Source organism: Littorina saxatilis, linkage group LG17 (assembly GCF_037325665.1).
Source record: "Littorina saxatilis isolate snail1 linkage group LG17, US_GU_Lsax_2.0, whole genome shotgun sequence".
Taxonomy (NCBI): Eukaryota; Metazoa; Mollusca; class Gastropoda; order Littorinimorpha; family Littorinidae; genus Littorina; species Littorina saxatilis.
The window spans coordinates 18,916,748-18,933,474 of NC_090261.1; the positions used below are offsets into that span (position 1 = coordinate 18,916,748).

General features: G+C 42.4%; 1 protein-coding gene across 3 annotated transcripts in view; it reads left to right on the forward strand.

Moving 5' to 3' along the window:
* Positions 1–328: 328 nt before the first annotated feature.
* LOC138952783 (pyruvate carboxylase, mitochondrial-like) overlaps positions 329–16,727 on the forward strand; it is a 479,047-nt gene continuing 462,648 nt past the window's right edge. For all 3 annotated transcript variants that reach the window (XM_070324522.1, XM_070324518.1, XM_070324521.1), the window contains exon 1: positions 329–399. The gene's annotated coding sequence lies outside the window, so the exon portion shown is untranslated. The remainder of the gene's footprint in view (positions 400–16,727) is intronic.

The window sequence follows — 16,727 nt, forward strand, 5'->3', positions numbered from 1 at the left end:
CTTTGGTCGAGTGGGATGTGTCGTTGATCTGTGTTGTTCCAGCCCGCCGAAGTTATCAAAAACATTTTAATTTGTTTTAATTCGGTTGGTTTGGTGCGTTATGCAATGCATCTTCTTTTTCAAAACTAAGCATTAATCATTTTAACACACAAGGATCATTATAGGCCAACATGACTTGTATAATTTTACATCGCATTCTAAGAAAGAGCAGAACTCTCACTATGCGCGCGGTTCTCGAATCGCGTAGCGCAAAGTTGGAATTCCTACAATGCCGGCCATTGTTGGAATTCCAACAAAGCGCAGGTCATTTTCGGAACAGCGCCGATGACGAGATGCGTCGCAACAACGACACACATCAGACTAAACGTTGGACGCTGTACGACTGAGGCAAGACATCATGTGAGTCGCAGCAGTGTCCAATTGTTATATATGTGCTTCTTACGGTCCGCAACTCTTTTATCTGACATCTTCTCTTACACTGCGCTTTGCAGTTGCTTTACAAATTACACGTTTTCTCTCACGCTGTTATCAGTATTGGAACGACGCTGCCATTTGTGTTGTGGGTTAACATGATGCGTGTTTTGGGGCACGGCGCGTGTTCTTCGTAATTGAACGACCTCGTTTGCTGTAATGCCGGAATCAAGATATCTCGCAGTGATTGTGTGTTAAACCGATTACTTTTACAAAGTCTTGTTTCGGTGTCTGTCATTGTGTAAAATCTCTGCATTGCAGTGTCTGGTAGACAGTTTATGATAAGGCACAAAAAAAAAATTGTCAGTTTCTGGTAACATGGCTAAAAAAAATAGGGTAGGGATTTTTTTTAAATTTATTTATTTATTTTTTTTTTACCCCAAATGTAGACCAATAAAACTAACTTTAAAAATCGCGCAAACAGACTGGATTCACTATACATAGAGACAAGACACTCAACACATTTACAAATCTGTGACAAAGACTGAAAGAGTATGACATGTTTTTCTTTGTTTACCTGGTCTGATATTTCCATGATGAAACAGAAAAGAAGACTTGAGACATCTTACATCTTGAGCTTGGACAAATGGGAATTTTAGTAGAAGGCTGGGGCCTCAGTAGCACAGTTGGGAGTGCATTGAACTTGTGATCCTTGGTTCGTGGGTTCAAATTTGGGAAAGGGACCAAGTCCTAATTACTGGTATGCTCAAGAGTTAGTAACGAGCCATTGATACCACCAACGTGAACCCAGTGTAAAACAGGCATTTGTCTCTAGCTCTGCCTATTTCCAAATAAAATGCAATAGTCAAAAAACAGTAGCAATGTACTTTTTAACAGTCCAATGTATATAATCGTTGTTTTTAGTGTTTCACACAAAAGTAACAAGGTTCATACCACAAGACAACAACACTGAATCAAAATTAAATGCAAAAAGTGTGCATTTCTGTCTCAGAGACTGAGTCAAATTAATAAATTTTCATTCATCTGCTGAAGATCATTCATTCATTCACTGTCTGCTGGTCTCCCATCCATTGTTGATATGAATGTTGTACCCCAAATACCTTCATAAAAATGCAAAATTATTTCCAAACCATGGCATGTTCTTGCATCAAATGTCAGATCAAAATAACAATCCCCTTACCTGTTCGTTTTTCTTTGTGGAAGACATCTCTCACGCGATCCAGACATAAGAATGGCGAATGCATTAATTTGATTTTCTGGAGGTGCAGCAGTCGGCTCGCTTGTGTCCTCAGAGTCAGAATTTGGAATTGAAGCACAAATAAATCGGAGCCTTTTGATATCTAAAGATCCAACCAAGCCGCCGATCGTCAGTAACCAGTCAAGGTCGTATTCGTCAGTTTTCACCTGCACCGAATGTTTTTTCAAGTCAAACTCGGGTGTATGGATATCATGAAACACATCCCGGATCGTGAATGTTTCAGGATACGCACTAATAAGTTTAACTCCCGTTTTTTCGTGCACGCACTTCTCCAGCGTCAACGCCAGAACGTGTCGAACATCACCTTTAGATTCCATATTTCAACGCAGCGTGAATGCTTCGGTGTTTGGTGGTTTTACAGGAAGTACATAGAGGGATGTCCCTTACAACTGTGATATAGGGTTATGCCCCTTCAATCGTCAGCGGACTTTCGTTTTCACACGTTTTTGTTGTTCATTTTCTCACCCTGTCCTTTTTGAGTTTGGAAAAAAAAAGTTTAGGGTCGGCGCCGAAATTTAGGGTCGGTCGGGTGACCAGAAACAGACAAATTTTTTTTGTTGGCCTAAGGTGAGTTCACTCGCAGTATAAGCGCGGTATAAGCGCGCGTTACTAAACTGAGAGGAAAATGTATTAGTCAGCAAAAACTATAAAATGTAAATAGTGATAGTGACACAAAAGTGAACTGACAATCAGACACAAGCAAAATGAATTTAAATTGTATAGCAGTACCACTCATAAAACTGCAGTATGAGTTCCCAAGTAACACGCATATTGAATTCCCACTGGTTTCCCAGTGGTGAAGAAGTGGGAAGAGGATGGGAGAGTGGGCCCACTCCCATCCCACAGAACTCCCACAGTCAAAGCTATGGGAAAAAAGTAGTGTAGACCTGGGCCGTCCCTTAGTCTCTGGGAAACAAGCTTGCACTTCGACAGAAATGGGAAAAAAGTGGGAATTCCTCTTCGTCCCCACACAGCGTGCGAGGAAAATGTTCCGACGCTGCGAGCGCGAGTCACACTGCGCGAGTCTGCAAGTTGCCCCAGTCGAGATCGGTGACGTCACAGCACACGCTGTTTACACTAGACTCGTTTGAATCGTAGCAAACGTTGAAGAATACTATCATTCAAAATACACCGAAGTATTTTATATGTGTGTAATTATTGCAGTTCTCTTAATAACAACTGTTGTCTCTAGAATGGTTTATTTACTCACGTGATGACTAAATATTTTCAAGGATTTTTGTTTTCACTGCGGGACTATTATTCTGCCCTGTTCAGTTCCGCGTTGGGCCTGCCGATTGAGAGTGTTTGAAATTTGCTACAATTGCCGGTGAATATACTGTGAATACGTTCCATGCGCGCGAGTATTGCATGTGCATGGATCAAAGATTACATCTGAAGAACACCGAGTAATATAATGGCGGCTTCATATTCAACAAAGCGAAGACGATTAGTGGGATTACTGTCAAACTCGAAGGTTGATGAACGCATCAACACGGCTTTCCCGTGTGGCTGCGCGCGCGCTCGTAATCCAGCGTCAAGTTGATTTGAGTGATTAAAAACTAGTGTGTGTGTGCTTGAATATGTATCTGTGTGTATCAGTTGTTCTTGTTTTTTTCTTTCTTTATACATTGATGATTTTTAAATTCGCAGGACTCTGAGACGTTCGCAAGAACCCAGTCCTCTGCGGAAGTCAGAAGAAGAAGAATTAAGAAGAAGTCCCACACGTTTCCGATATAAACCCCACTTGTTTCCCACCTGAATCCCACTTGAATCCCACTCGCTTCCTACCTGAATCCCACTCGTTTTCCACCCGTGAATCCCACCCGTTTCCCACCCTGATCCCACTCGTGCCCCACCCGTTTCCCAGTTGTGTCCAACCCGTTTCCCACTCGTGTCCCATTTACTTCCCACTGGGCTCCCACTGGGAGTCGTAATCAAATCCCACATGGCGCCCATGTGGGACTTCCCACGTCACCATGTGGGATCCCACTTGGGGCCCACATGGGATCCATGTGGGAAGGTTACTGTGGTTATTTCTAATAATAATATGCTGACTGCAGAGACATAGATAGAAGAGATGCGAAGCGCTGTCTTCCCGCTCGCGTTATCTTCGCCTACGGCAGGAGCAAGTAATCCTCCCACTGGCGCCAAGCTGGCAATTGTTGTGTTTTTAAAGAATTATAACTGTTTCATAGAAAATCATAGATAATAAAACATGCAAACTGTTAATTATTTGCACTCAAGAGAAACAGAAAATCACAAGAAGAAGATTATTGCATCATTTGGTGATTAGAAGATGAATCCTAAAGTAAGCAATTTCGCTCATTTCTCCTTAAAAACTTTTTATCCTCACGCCAGTGTAAGTGCGAGAACCACTTGAGTGAGACTTAAAAGCATCAAATTTAATTACAGCGCGTCAAAAATTATGCAAACAGATTAATGTATACACCAGTAATGCATTTGCCAGTTAAGGGACAGAAACGTTGCGCACAAAACAAAATATTAGCTCCCAAACATTGCCTCCACGCACAATGTAAGGCATGGACTTAGAACAATGGCCGCAAGAACCGAGGGAACTGTGTTTTTGACTCACTTCGGGAACCCAATCCTCTCAAATGCGTTCGTGTGCACACTATTGAAGCTACAGAATATGAATCAAGTTTACTTATCACTGATATCTCTCGTCTGAAGCTGGATATATCCAAAGAAATATGACAGAAAAGCACTTCAAATCGGTGTCGGAGAGCAAGCGAACAACAACATAGTACGGGATGATGGCTGACAATTGCGCGAGGTACCCCAAGAGTTCACGCGAGCAGCCTCGCTTCGCATCTCTTCAATGTATGTCTCTGCTGACTGTTAGAAAATTATGATAACAGGCATCAGAAAAAAGATATCAAGCATGAGCCTTCGGGGGAATGTTGATATCGTTTTTGAGACATGTCTGTTTCAGGGGAACCCCTCACAAAGACCCCCCTCTCTAACGACTACCCCGCCACAACGACCTTTTTTTTTTTAACCGATGTGTTTCCTTACCACCCCGCTCTAACGTCTAAGGACCGACCTAACAGCTTGTGTAACGACTTTGTCAGACAAAGCCAAGACTCTCAGTCAGCGTAACGCATCACTGACAAACCGGTTATAACCAGTTGAATAGCATTCACCTAATGGAAGTCGCCGTGGATTTTCATTTCGCTCGATTAGCGATTACCGGTACTTTATTAGCTCTCTACTCAAGACTCGGCGCTTTTCTCTTTCTTTTGCGAATCTTCGTTTGTCAACAAGTCGTCGTGACAAGATAGCGTACAGAGAAACACCGGATGTATCAGGATCTCGCGCGTGCGAGATTTCGTTTTTTTGTGTCTCGCGATAGTTGGAGGAGCGAGAGCTGCCATGTTGTGTTTTCGTCTGCTCGAAATGTGCGCAAAAGTCGTAAATCATCCCAAAAAAGCTTATTCCGGGCGGGACTACATGTGTGTGTTGGTTACACATTGTGTGTGTGTGATATTTTTCTTCAAACTTGTTCACTTTTCTTCTTTGTTTCACTTGTTTATTCTCGGAGCCGATTTTGCCAAATACCGTACTTTCGTTTGCCTGGTTGTTTTGATTGATTGACACGATCTGATTATATTTTTTTCGACGGCGGCTAATATAGTGACACGGCCTATGCGTGGCTCGTCCCAATTTTTGTTTTAAAGTCGGGGGTGCGGCTTATAAAACGGTGCGTCTTGTAATCCGTCAAATACGGTAACTCTTTTTGCATTGAAACATGCACCAGAACTTGTGGACACCATCGACAATGTCAAACATGAAATCGAAGCAGTTTGCTTGAGGAAACGGTCGTCAGCAACTCAAACTTCTCTGTTTTCTTTTTTTAAGAAAATCTGAGGTGACTTTCTTTGTGGCCCCCTGACCCCGCCCCCTCGCTCTGTAAGGACCCCCCTCCATAAGGACCGATTTTTGTCAACATTTTCAAGGTCGCTAGAGAGGGGTTCCACTGTATTATTTGCTATTAGTCAGCATATTAGAAATAACTTACGGTTTTATTACGATGATAGCCTAAAAAGGTTCCTGCAATGTATCGATCCTGATCCTGCATGATTACGGTTTATTTTGACCAAAAGAAATTTCGAAGCGGCTCCGCAAATTAGACAGAACAGCCGCAATGGGAACTTGAGCGCTCCTACCTGATTATGCCTGTCAGTCAAAGCATTCACGTGACCTGGGTCAGCCAATCACTCTCCTTACGTGATGAATATTAACAGGTGAAATGCGTGTACACAACAATCTCACAAGATAAATCATGTTGGAACATGTGTTTCGGTTGCTTCGTTTTTTCTTGTTGAACAGAGAGTGACAGATTTAGAACTGACTCCAGACGGATGGGAAATTATTAATGATACATTTGACGTAAAGCGAGTGACGCACTTTTACTTGATTTCCGAACTTTGATAATGACGTTTTCAAGTGAGCGGGTCGGCATTGTACACTCTGAGGGTGGATGGTGCCTTGCTGTTCTGTAAAGCACCCACCGACAAAACTCGCTTTTCTGTATTTTATAGATTAACCCTTACACTGGTGCAATTCTGTAACACATGTTACATAGCCACTGGTGAATTAACAGAGAGAAAAATAACAAAAAACGGTCATATAGGTTTTCGCATCCATGGGAGGTAATCGGAACCGACCAAACAGACGGAGCCAGTAGCGCGACACAACCAGGTGACAGTATACGTAAAGTAGCGCGATATATGTCACGACAACCAGCCTAAGGGTTAAGAGAGTATTATCTGGCAGCATTTGAAGTGTCATTCTTTAGAATAAATCACGCTGATATTGTTGATTTAAATTTTTACTTTGTCGTGTTTATTTTTAGCTTCATAAACAAAAAGGGTCCCTGTCTGAACGTTATCACATTTAGAGGGTCACCTAGAATCCGTCCTGATTGGTCAAAAAGCCATATGGGGCACTGAATTGGTAATAACAGTTGCTGCTTGTGGAATAAAATCCAGCAGCCACAGATAAACAAATGCTTCTGACTTTCCCAACAAGCGGCAGAAAAATTCAATCAAGCGAAGTTCTTGTTACTACCGTAAAATCCCTCCGCACAGATTTTGGGTAAAAGTAGGGGTGGGCGTTTGCACCCGTTTGTAAGATAAAGTGTCATCACATTTTCACCCGAAAAAAAAAGGGATACAATCATGTGATTAATGCAATTTTAATGAAAAATAGACAGAAATAAAGATCAATGTTCTGTGATAGAAAAAAGAAGAAAGAAAAATAAGTCGCGTAAGGCGAAATTACAACATTTAGTCAAGCTGTCGAACTAACAGAATGAAACTGAACTCACTGCATTTTTACAGCAAGAGCGTATACTCGTAGCATCGTCAGTCCACCGCTCGATGCAAAGGCAGTGAAATTGACAAGAAGAGCGGGGTAGTAGTTGCGCTGAGAAGGATAGCACGCTTTTCTTTATCTCTATTCTTTTTAACTTTCTGAGCGTGTTTTTAATCCAAACATATCACATCTATATGTTTTTGGAATCAGGAACCCACAAGGAATAAGATGAAATTGTTTTTAAATCGATTTCGGAAATTTTATTTTAATAATAATTTTTATATTTTGAATTTTCAGAGCTTGTTTTTAATCCGAATATAACATATTTATATGTTTTTTGAATCAGAAAATGATGAAGAATAAGATGAACGTAAATTTGGATCGTTTTAAAAACAAATTTTTTTTTTACAATTTTCAGATTTTTAATGACCAAAGTCATTAATTAATTTTTAAGCCACCAAGCTGAAATGCAATACCCAGGGTTCGTACAGGTCATGGAAATCCTGGAAAGTCATGGAATTTGATTTTTAATTTTCCAGGCCTGGAAAGTCATGGAATTTCAATTCAAGTCATGGAAAGTCATGGAATTTAACAAAAAGAAAAAAGAAAAAAAACAAAACCTTTAGCACGAGCGGCGATTTTCGTTGCCCAGCCATTCCCCCCCCCCCCCCCCCCCCCCTTTTGCCAGCCAGCAGCGATTTGCGTCGCCAGCACAAGGCTTGTTCGTATGACCAACTTCTCGTTCGTATTTGCATACGAGAATAACGGTATTTTTAACGGCACTTGAACCAAAGCGAGGCTCACTTCCTTCCGTTATCTCGTCGTGTCGTCTGCGCTGCATTTGAGTCGGTTTCGTCGAAGTTTTCTGCTTTTGTTTTTGCATCGATAAAGTACTTTAGCGCTTCGACAAGTAAGATGGAGGATGATGAGTTTGAAACTTTCTTTCGAGTTGTTTCTTGACAACAAAAAGTATGCGGAATTGGAACGAATTACCGAGGAAGATCTTCGCAATGAACTGTGTATCGCGGTGAAAAAAATGACAGTTCGTCAAGTCACAGTGACGGTTACGAAACGGAATTTACGAAAGTGCAGATGGATACAAACAGTGGCTGGTCCAGTTTAGTGAAATGACAGGACCAGCAAACATTACCGATAATCTGACTGCGTAGCAAATGCTTGACTTGCTTGTCGAAGAGACACTGCGTAGAAACTGACTCAAATTCAGTGCAAAGCAAGCCAGTGTCAAAACTGGCAGTGACAAGACGTAAAAACTTTGCGTGTTCGGAAATGGCGACCTGTGGATCTAGTCATGGAAAATGTTATTGAGGCTCATGGAAAGTCATGGAAAAGTCATGGAATTTTTTTTCTAAAAACCAGTGGGGACCCTGAATACCGAAGTCCGGCCTTCGTCGAAGATTGCTTGGCCAAAATTTCAATCAATTTGATTGAAAAATGAAGGTGTGACAGTGCCGCCTCAACTTTTACAAAAAGCCGGATATGACGTCATCAAAGGTATTTATTGAAAAAAAGAAAAAAACGTCCGGGGATATCATTCCCAGGAACTCTCATGTCAAATTTCATAAAGATCGGTCCAGTAGTTTAGTCTGAATCGCTCTACACACACACACGCACAGACACACACACACACACACACACACACACCACGACCCTCGTCTCGATTCCCCCCTCTACGTTAAAACATTTAGTCAAAACTTGACTAAATGTAAAAAGAACACAAGTGACTTTGATTCTTCTAATTCTCAGAATAACGTCAGCACAAACACAGTTCCTTCTCTTGTTTGGAAATCTGGTAGGGTTGATGATCTGGGCTCATTCTAGTCCTTCGAAGTCAACATCTTCTTCACTGTCGTCTCCACTCTCAGCTTCTTCTAGAGTATCTCCATTGCCGTGATCGCGAGTCAGGATAGCGTCGATTTCATCTGGAAACCACTCAAGTATTTCATCATCTTGGGAACCGTCCATGGCGTTTGAAATTGCGCACCTGAGAAAGGACGTTACGATCGTTTCAGGTTGTATGTTCTGACCCAGTTGATGATGTCTTGCCTTCTAGGCTGCTTGAGGTTGCCAGTGGTCTTGCTTCTCTCATCCACTCAACCCAGCAGTCTCTATTGCCATAGATTTGAAAAGATTTGGCGAAACCGACATCAACTGGCTGGGCTAAAGCAGTGCAACCTGCAGGCACAAAGACCAAGTCAACTTGCTGTGCGGCAAGCGTTTCTCTGACTTCCTGGGTCTTGTGAGCGCAGTAGCAGTCCAGAAGTAGGAGGTGACGCTCGTCTGCTGGCCTAAGAACACGCTGAATCCAGGTCAGGAGGGTGTTGACTGTGTTCCTCGTCGTCCATCCATTTGAAGATGCACACAAACGCACATTGTCTGGTACTCTCAACTGGGGAAAGACGCGAGGTGGAATGTGTCCGTTTCTCTCCCGCAAGATGACACAAGCAGGAAACTTCGTACCATCAGCTGCTGTCAGGAGTGCCACTGTGAAGCCTCGTTTCTCCGCTCTGGTGCTTTTGATTCGAACTTGTTTGTTGCCTTTCATGTTGTTTGTACGGGACGGTATCATGTCAAACGGAATCATCGTCTGGTCCATGTTCATTGGACAGATGGTAGTCATGGCGATAACAAAGTCACAGAATATTTCGATGGAATTGAAGTTGATCTTCGAAGTCTGCAGGGACCCTTTTGCTGGCAGTGGTTCCTTGTCGAGAAGAAACCGTGTGGCGCAGTTTCCAGCGCTTGAGCCACATGTCTGATGCTACAAAGCCTTGCACATTGAAAGCACCTGCCAATTCTATCGCCTTGCGCTGTAGGTCTTTATTCCTCACCACTCTTCCTTTAGCGCGTTCCTCTTCCAAGTATTCCATCACACCTTGGTCAACTTCTTCAGATCTAACTGGCGGTCCTTCAGACAACTTTCTTTTTTCCTTTTCTTTCCCGTACTGCTGTTTCTGTGTTCCCTCCACTCTCTAATTCTTTTTCTGTCAACAGAAAACTCGCGGGCACAATAGTCATACCGAAACATTGCCTGCAGCTTCGTTTTCAAGATATTTAAGGGCTTTCAGTATGTCACTGTATAGGATTTGTGCTTTGGCATGGCTGAACATAAAAGGCAAGTGCTTGTCAACGAGAAAAGTGTTAAACACTCAATAAAGGGCGTCACTGAACGACGTCGCTGAAAGACATGACGTAATTTTACCCCCCCCCCCCCCCAAAAAAAAAATAAAAAGGTGAACCATCGAACAGTGTGCACAAATCATAGATAAAGGAGGCCGACTGTCTTAAAATAAATTAAAAACAACAAGGGGGTGGGTGTTTTGCTAGGTAGTGATTTTACGTAATTTTGTTTGTTTGTGCACTTTAAAGGGCAGCTGTCGGGTTGTGGCTCTCAAAATCTGTTCCTTAGAATGAGTTATCATGTAACTGAAACTATACTTAAAAGTTACTTGGTGATTTTGACAGCTTGATAACACAAGTCCGAAGACTTTAGACATATGCTACAATGTCTTTAATCGAAGAAAGTTTGCATTCTTGGCCGAGTCAATGCAGCCCGCTCGAAAATTACTTCTCTTGGACGCGTGACGTCAGCCGCGGAATCGGCCGGGTTGAACGGTGCTCTCTTTATGCCGTGTAATGGGCGCAATCGGGTTGTCTAGTCAAGCCCTCAAGCATACTTCACGGAAACTTAGGATTGGGTGACTTCTCCCAGGCCAAAATTTCGCAGTAAAAAACGGAGTTCATAACATGTCTTCTGTCCCCCTCCTGCTTTTGTTCCACTGACTTGAACCCTGTTTTTGTTCAACTTATTGGCATATATTGTCACGCGTCGAGGAACACAAACACACAAACACACTCACACACAGACACACACACACACACACACACACACACACACACACACACACACACACACACGTGTTATCACACATATACACACACACACACACACACACACACACACACACACACACACACACACACACACGATAACCATCACAAACACAGTTTGACAAATTCATCTTTGATTTTTTGCAGCCGAACCCCCCTCCCCCATTTTCCACACTAGATCCACTGTTTCATCTTTGTCTCCGTCTCTCTTCCCTTTATCTTATCTCGTCTATCTACTTGAGTGAGTAACTGAAGATGTATTATCATCATCTCTTTCCTAGATTTTCCCACCGACAGAGTTGGCTTTTGTCTTGAATTCAGTACCTCACACGTACACGGTAATTGGTGTGACACCTCAAGCGGACCTTCTTCATAAGTGTACAGTGTCTGCTGACAAGGGACACGAGGGTCTGTGGTTGAGCAACTTTATGGTTTAACCGGGTGGACTGGAGGAGTAGCAACAGCATGTGAACCACTTTAGAAATGACTTGTAAAGGTTGCAGTCGGTCAGATCAAAGAAGAGAAAATGTGAACGTGGGTCTTGAGAAGATATTACCATCCTAATACAGTACTTTACTTTGTGCAAGAATCAATCCAGCTGTAGTCTACATTGTACTGTAAACTTCACAGCGGCCTTATCGGCTTCCTCGAGTGACGTCACAGCAAGGCTAACGCTGCGGCGTCTTTCTTGTGCTGACAGAGTTGTCGGTCGCGGATTTTGAGTCGTTTCGGCCTGCCAACTGCTTCGTTTTTTTGCGGATTGTGAGAACTAGCAGAAAGTTTCACGCATTTTAATGGTTTCAAACTAATGATGAAAGTGTCTTGTTCTGGACCAAATCAACAGTCTTTAGTTGAATCAACTCGGAAAACTCTTAAACGCGTTTTTGCACGCGACTCCGCGCATTTTTGAGACCAGGCAACCCGACAGCTGCCCTTTAAAGACCGTTGGGTTGATATATTTGTGAATGTAACGTGTTTTTTGTCAAGAACAAACGTTCCAACAACCAACTTTTCTTGTTTTTTGATTCTGAATTTTGGAATATTGGCAGTCTCTTTGTTTTTGGATTTCCTTCTGAATCTATGTCAGGGATGTTGCTACAAATTTTGGTTAATCGGACAAATTATTAGATCTCATCAACATGAAACAGGCATTTAATCGTCTTTTGTGAATTTCAATAGCTAGGACATTTATCTGAACCAAATTGCCCAAACTGACTATCGCTCGTATTATTATTATTATTATGGGGAGCTTATATAGCGCGAACCACAACTGTGCTCTCCGCGCTTTACATATTAATTTCTGCCGTTTGAAATGGAATTTTTTACAGACAGACAGACAAAGAGACATTTTTTACACACAATATATAACGCATTCACATCTACCAGCAAACTTCAAGCCTATTAGGCGAACATTCACCTTTCACGGCCTATTATTCCAAGTCAAACGGGTATTTGGTGAACATTTTTATCTATGCCTATACAATTTTGCCAGGAAAGACCCTTTTGTCAATCGTGGGATCTTTAACGTGCACACCCCAATGTAGTGTACACGAAGGGACCTCGGTTTTTCGTCTCATCCGAAAGACTAGCACTTGAACCCACCACCTAGGTTAGGAAAGGGGGGAGAAAATTGCGGCCTGACCCAGGGTCGAACACGCAACCTCTCGCTTCCGAGCGCAAGTGCGTTACCACTCGGCCACCCACTTGTATCATGAGAATAAATGAAAAAAACCAAATTAAACGAGAAAGTACATGAATGTTCTAGAAGCAAAGGGATTGTTATCCATGGAAGGAAGGTATATTCAATCAATCAATCAATCAATCAATCAGGACTGGGTGGCCGAGTGGTAACGCACTTGCGCTCGGAAGCGAGAGGTTGCGAGTTCGACCCTGGGTCAGGGCGTTTAGCAATTTTCTCCCCCCTTTCCAAACCTAGATGGTGGGTTCAAGTGCTAGTCTTTCGGATGAGACGAAAAACCGAGGTCCCTTCGTGTACACTACATTGGGGTGTGCACGTTAAAGATCCCACGATTGACAAAAGGGTCTTTCCTGGCAAAATTGTATAGGCATAGATAAAAATGTCCACCAAAATACCCGTGTGACTTGGAATAATAGGCCGTGAAAAGTAGGATATGCGCCGAAATGGCTGCGATCTGCTGGCCGATGTGAATGCGTGATGTATTGTGTAAAAAAAATTCCATCTCACACGGCATAAATAAATCCCTGCGCCTTGAATATGTGCGCGATATAAATTGCATACAAAAAATCCAAAAATCCAAAAAATCCCTGCGCTTAGAACTGTACCCACGGAATACGCGCGATATAAGCCTCATATTGATTGATGGTATATTTTGCCATGCAAGCGTACCTTATCATTTTCAAAGGGTATTGAGTGATGGAGTTAAACCTGCTGCTCAATAATCCAGCACTTTCTCAAGAAAGGGAGGTAACTCATGTTATCTGAACAAACATTTGATTTTTTGTTCTTTTCTACAATTAAAATGTCAAATTATGTTGATGCTAACATTTTTTGAATTTAAATGTATGAGCAGCTTCAGAACAACAAAAACATAGAATTTTCTGGAACCTAACGGGAGATAAAGTAGAGATTACAAGCCGAGTCTCAGTGAATATTAAAAATAATGGTCGAAGTTTGTTGATCATAAAAAATGCGAGCTTCAGCGATGTTCAAACTTCTGCAGCACCCCCGCCTTTGTAAGCTAAACTCACTTTTTCTAATGCTAGGCCCTGATATTTGGTTCATATGGCACGAGTTACCTTCCTTCGTTGAGAAAGTTCGAGATCATTGAGCAGCAGGTTAACTTCATCATTTTACACCCTTTGAGAATGGTAAGGTATGGTATGCTTGCATTGTAAGAGTTGCCTCCCTTCCATGGAAAGCAAAGCAAGAGTTACCCTTGGCTACTGGAACCTTCCTGGTTTCTTCTTCTGCGTTTGTGGGCTGAAACTCCCATGTGCACTCATGTATTTTGCACGAGTGGGTTTTTAAGTTTATGATCGTTTTTACCCCGCCATTTAGGCTGTCATACGCCACTTTCGGGGGATGCATGCTTGGTATTTTTGTGTTTCTGTAACCTATCGAACTCTGACATGGATAACAGGATCTTTCTCACTGAAGAAGCCACAAAAACCCTTGTCACTTCCTGCATATTGTCTCGTTTAGACTATTGTAATGCCCTGTTGATTGGATGTCCTTCGTTAGTTATCCAACCTCTCCAAACTGTTCAAAATGCTGCAGCCCGCATCATCTTTAGGTCAAAGAAAACACAGCATGTCACTCCCCTGCTATACACACTCCACTGGCTGCCGGTGGAACAGCGTATCAAGTACAAAGTCGCTTGTCTGTGTTTCAAGGTCTTCTCAGGAAGTGCCCCTCAGTACCTTTCTGAACTCCTGTACATATACACCCCATCACGCACACTCAGATCATCCGCTGACACCAGGCTACTGAAAGTTGAGCGCTTCAACAGGAAGCAGCACGGAGCAAGAAGCTTCTGTTGTGCTGCACCACCACTCTGGAACTCTCTTCCCTTCTCTGTCAGACACTGCACCTCTCTCAGCTCTTTTAAACAACAGTTGAAAACTTTCTTTTTCGCAGAATATTACACCAACCTGGCCTAATGTCTTCTTCATTCCATTTCTGCACATACTCCTCTCCCATAAAGTTGTTATGATTGTTGAGAGTGTTAGCTGTGTTTGTGTATATATATATAGTGTGTATTGCATATATGATTATTCCCCCCCCCCCCCCCCCCCCCCCCCGCGGGTTAGGGGGAAGAATTTACCTCTCTCTTTCTCTCTCTCTCTCTCTCTCTCTCTCTCTCTCTCTCTCTCTCTCTCTCTCTCTCTCTCTCTCTCCCTCCCTCCCTCTCCCTCCCTCTCCCTCTCCCTCTCCCTCTCTCTCTCTCTCCAGGGTTCGTACAGGTGCTTGAAATCCTTGAAAGTGCTTGAATTTGGAGGGGTCAGTTTCAAGGCCTTGAAAGTGCTTAAAAAACTGGCAAGATCCTTGAAAGTCCTTAAAAACTCTAATGCTGCAAACTGATCACACAACAACCACCCACAATAAACAATTGCAATGATTTATTATTTGATAACCTCAAAGAAAAAGTTGAACAGTAACCTACAGTCCTTTTTGAGTCTGTCTGCTTTCAAACCATCGTCTGCTACGAATCTAACGCCTTTGACAAAAACTTTAATCGTTAGTTTTTGAACATCCAATGATTTAAATCGCCGTGCAGGAAGGGGGTATAATAACTAGTGAGTGTTTCATTGCGAGCTTTGAAGGTAAGAGGGTGCTTGATTTTCTCTTCAGAAGGTCTTGAAAGTCCTTGAAAAGTCCTTGAATTTTAGAACAAAAAAACTGTAGGAACCCTGTCTCTCTCTAGTGTTCCAAATGATGTGTGTGTTGTTGTATCACCCTGGCAGAGTTTCCTCTCAAACTTCAGGTCTCACAGATAAATCTCTGTCATTGACTGGGTTGACTCCGGGTAAAAAGGTCAGGGGTAAGAAGGTCAGTGTGGTAAACTGGGGCAGGCAGCTGGTGTTAGCTGACAAGTGCCCCCCATGGGTTAAGGGGAGTCCCATATTGGTTGGGACGAGAAAGAATTTACCCGATGCTCCCCAGCATAGCATGTCGTAAGAGGCGACTAACGGATTCTGTTTCTCCTTTTACCCTTGTTAAGTGTTTCTTGTATAGAATATAGTCAATGTTTGTAAAGATTTTAGTCAAGCAGTATGTAAGAAATGTTTAGTCAAGCAGTATGTAAGAAATGTTAAGTCCTTTGGACTGGAAACTTGCATTCTCCCAGTAAGGTCATATATTGTACTATGTTGCAAGCCCCTGGAGCAATTTTTTGATTAGTGCTTTTGTGAACAAGAAACAATTAACAAGTGGCTCTATCCCATCTCCCCCCTTTCCCGTCGCGATATAACCTTCGTGGTTGAAAACGACGTTAAACACCAAATAAAGAAAGAATATATTATATTATTGTGTGAACAGTACATGTGGTGATTTGTGTCTGTATGATTAATTTGTTTTATGTAGGTTGTACTTTTAATTGTTCTATTTTGTATATATATGTTCTTTTGTAAAGGGCCTAGAGCCATAGGTTAGGCACTTAAAAATGTCCAGTTATTATTATTATTATTTTTGGTGCCCACATGGTCTTGTGGTTGCATGCACACACAAAATGGGATAAGACACTAGCAGGTCTGCACATAAGTAGAAATGGGAGATTGGAAAAATCTCCACCCTTAACCCACCAGGCGCGGCTGGGATTCAAACCCACGACCTTCCGCTTGGGAGCCCGGCGTCTAATCCACTCGGCCACTGCGCCCGTCACTTTCTGGTTTGATTGTTTTGGTTTCATATATTCTCTTAGATAAGAGCAATAGAGTATCTCTAATGTCACTGACACTATGTGCTTGCTACAGATGAACAGTGGGTTTTATACTGGGCTTGCACTTATATATAGATTGTATTTAATAATGGGGAGGTTGATAATCGGAGAAAGAAAACAATGTATCAAGAAACTAAAACCCAGGTGCACATCTGTGGCTCATTGGCAGTCATGTGCATGTACAATATCTTGTTCTTGCCTCTTGCCATCTCTGGGGGATGGCGACTACAGAGACACTAACAGTAGGTGTATAGTTGTCTGCCCCTTTTGAAGGGTTAGTGTTTACATCCGTCAGATGTGTCCTTGACTTATTCAGAAACGCAACTGTTGATCCATTTCTGACATGTCCCAAGGTGTATCTCAGTGCAACC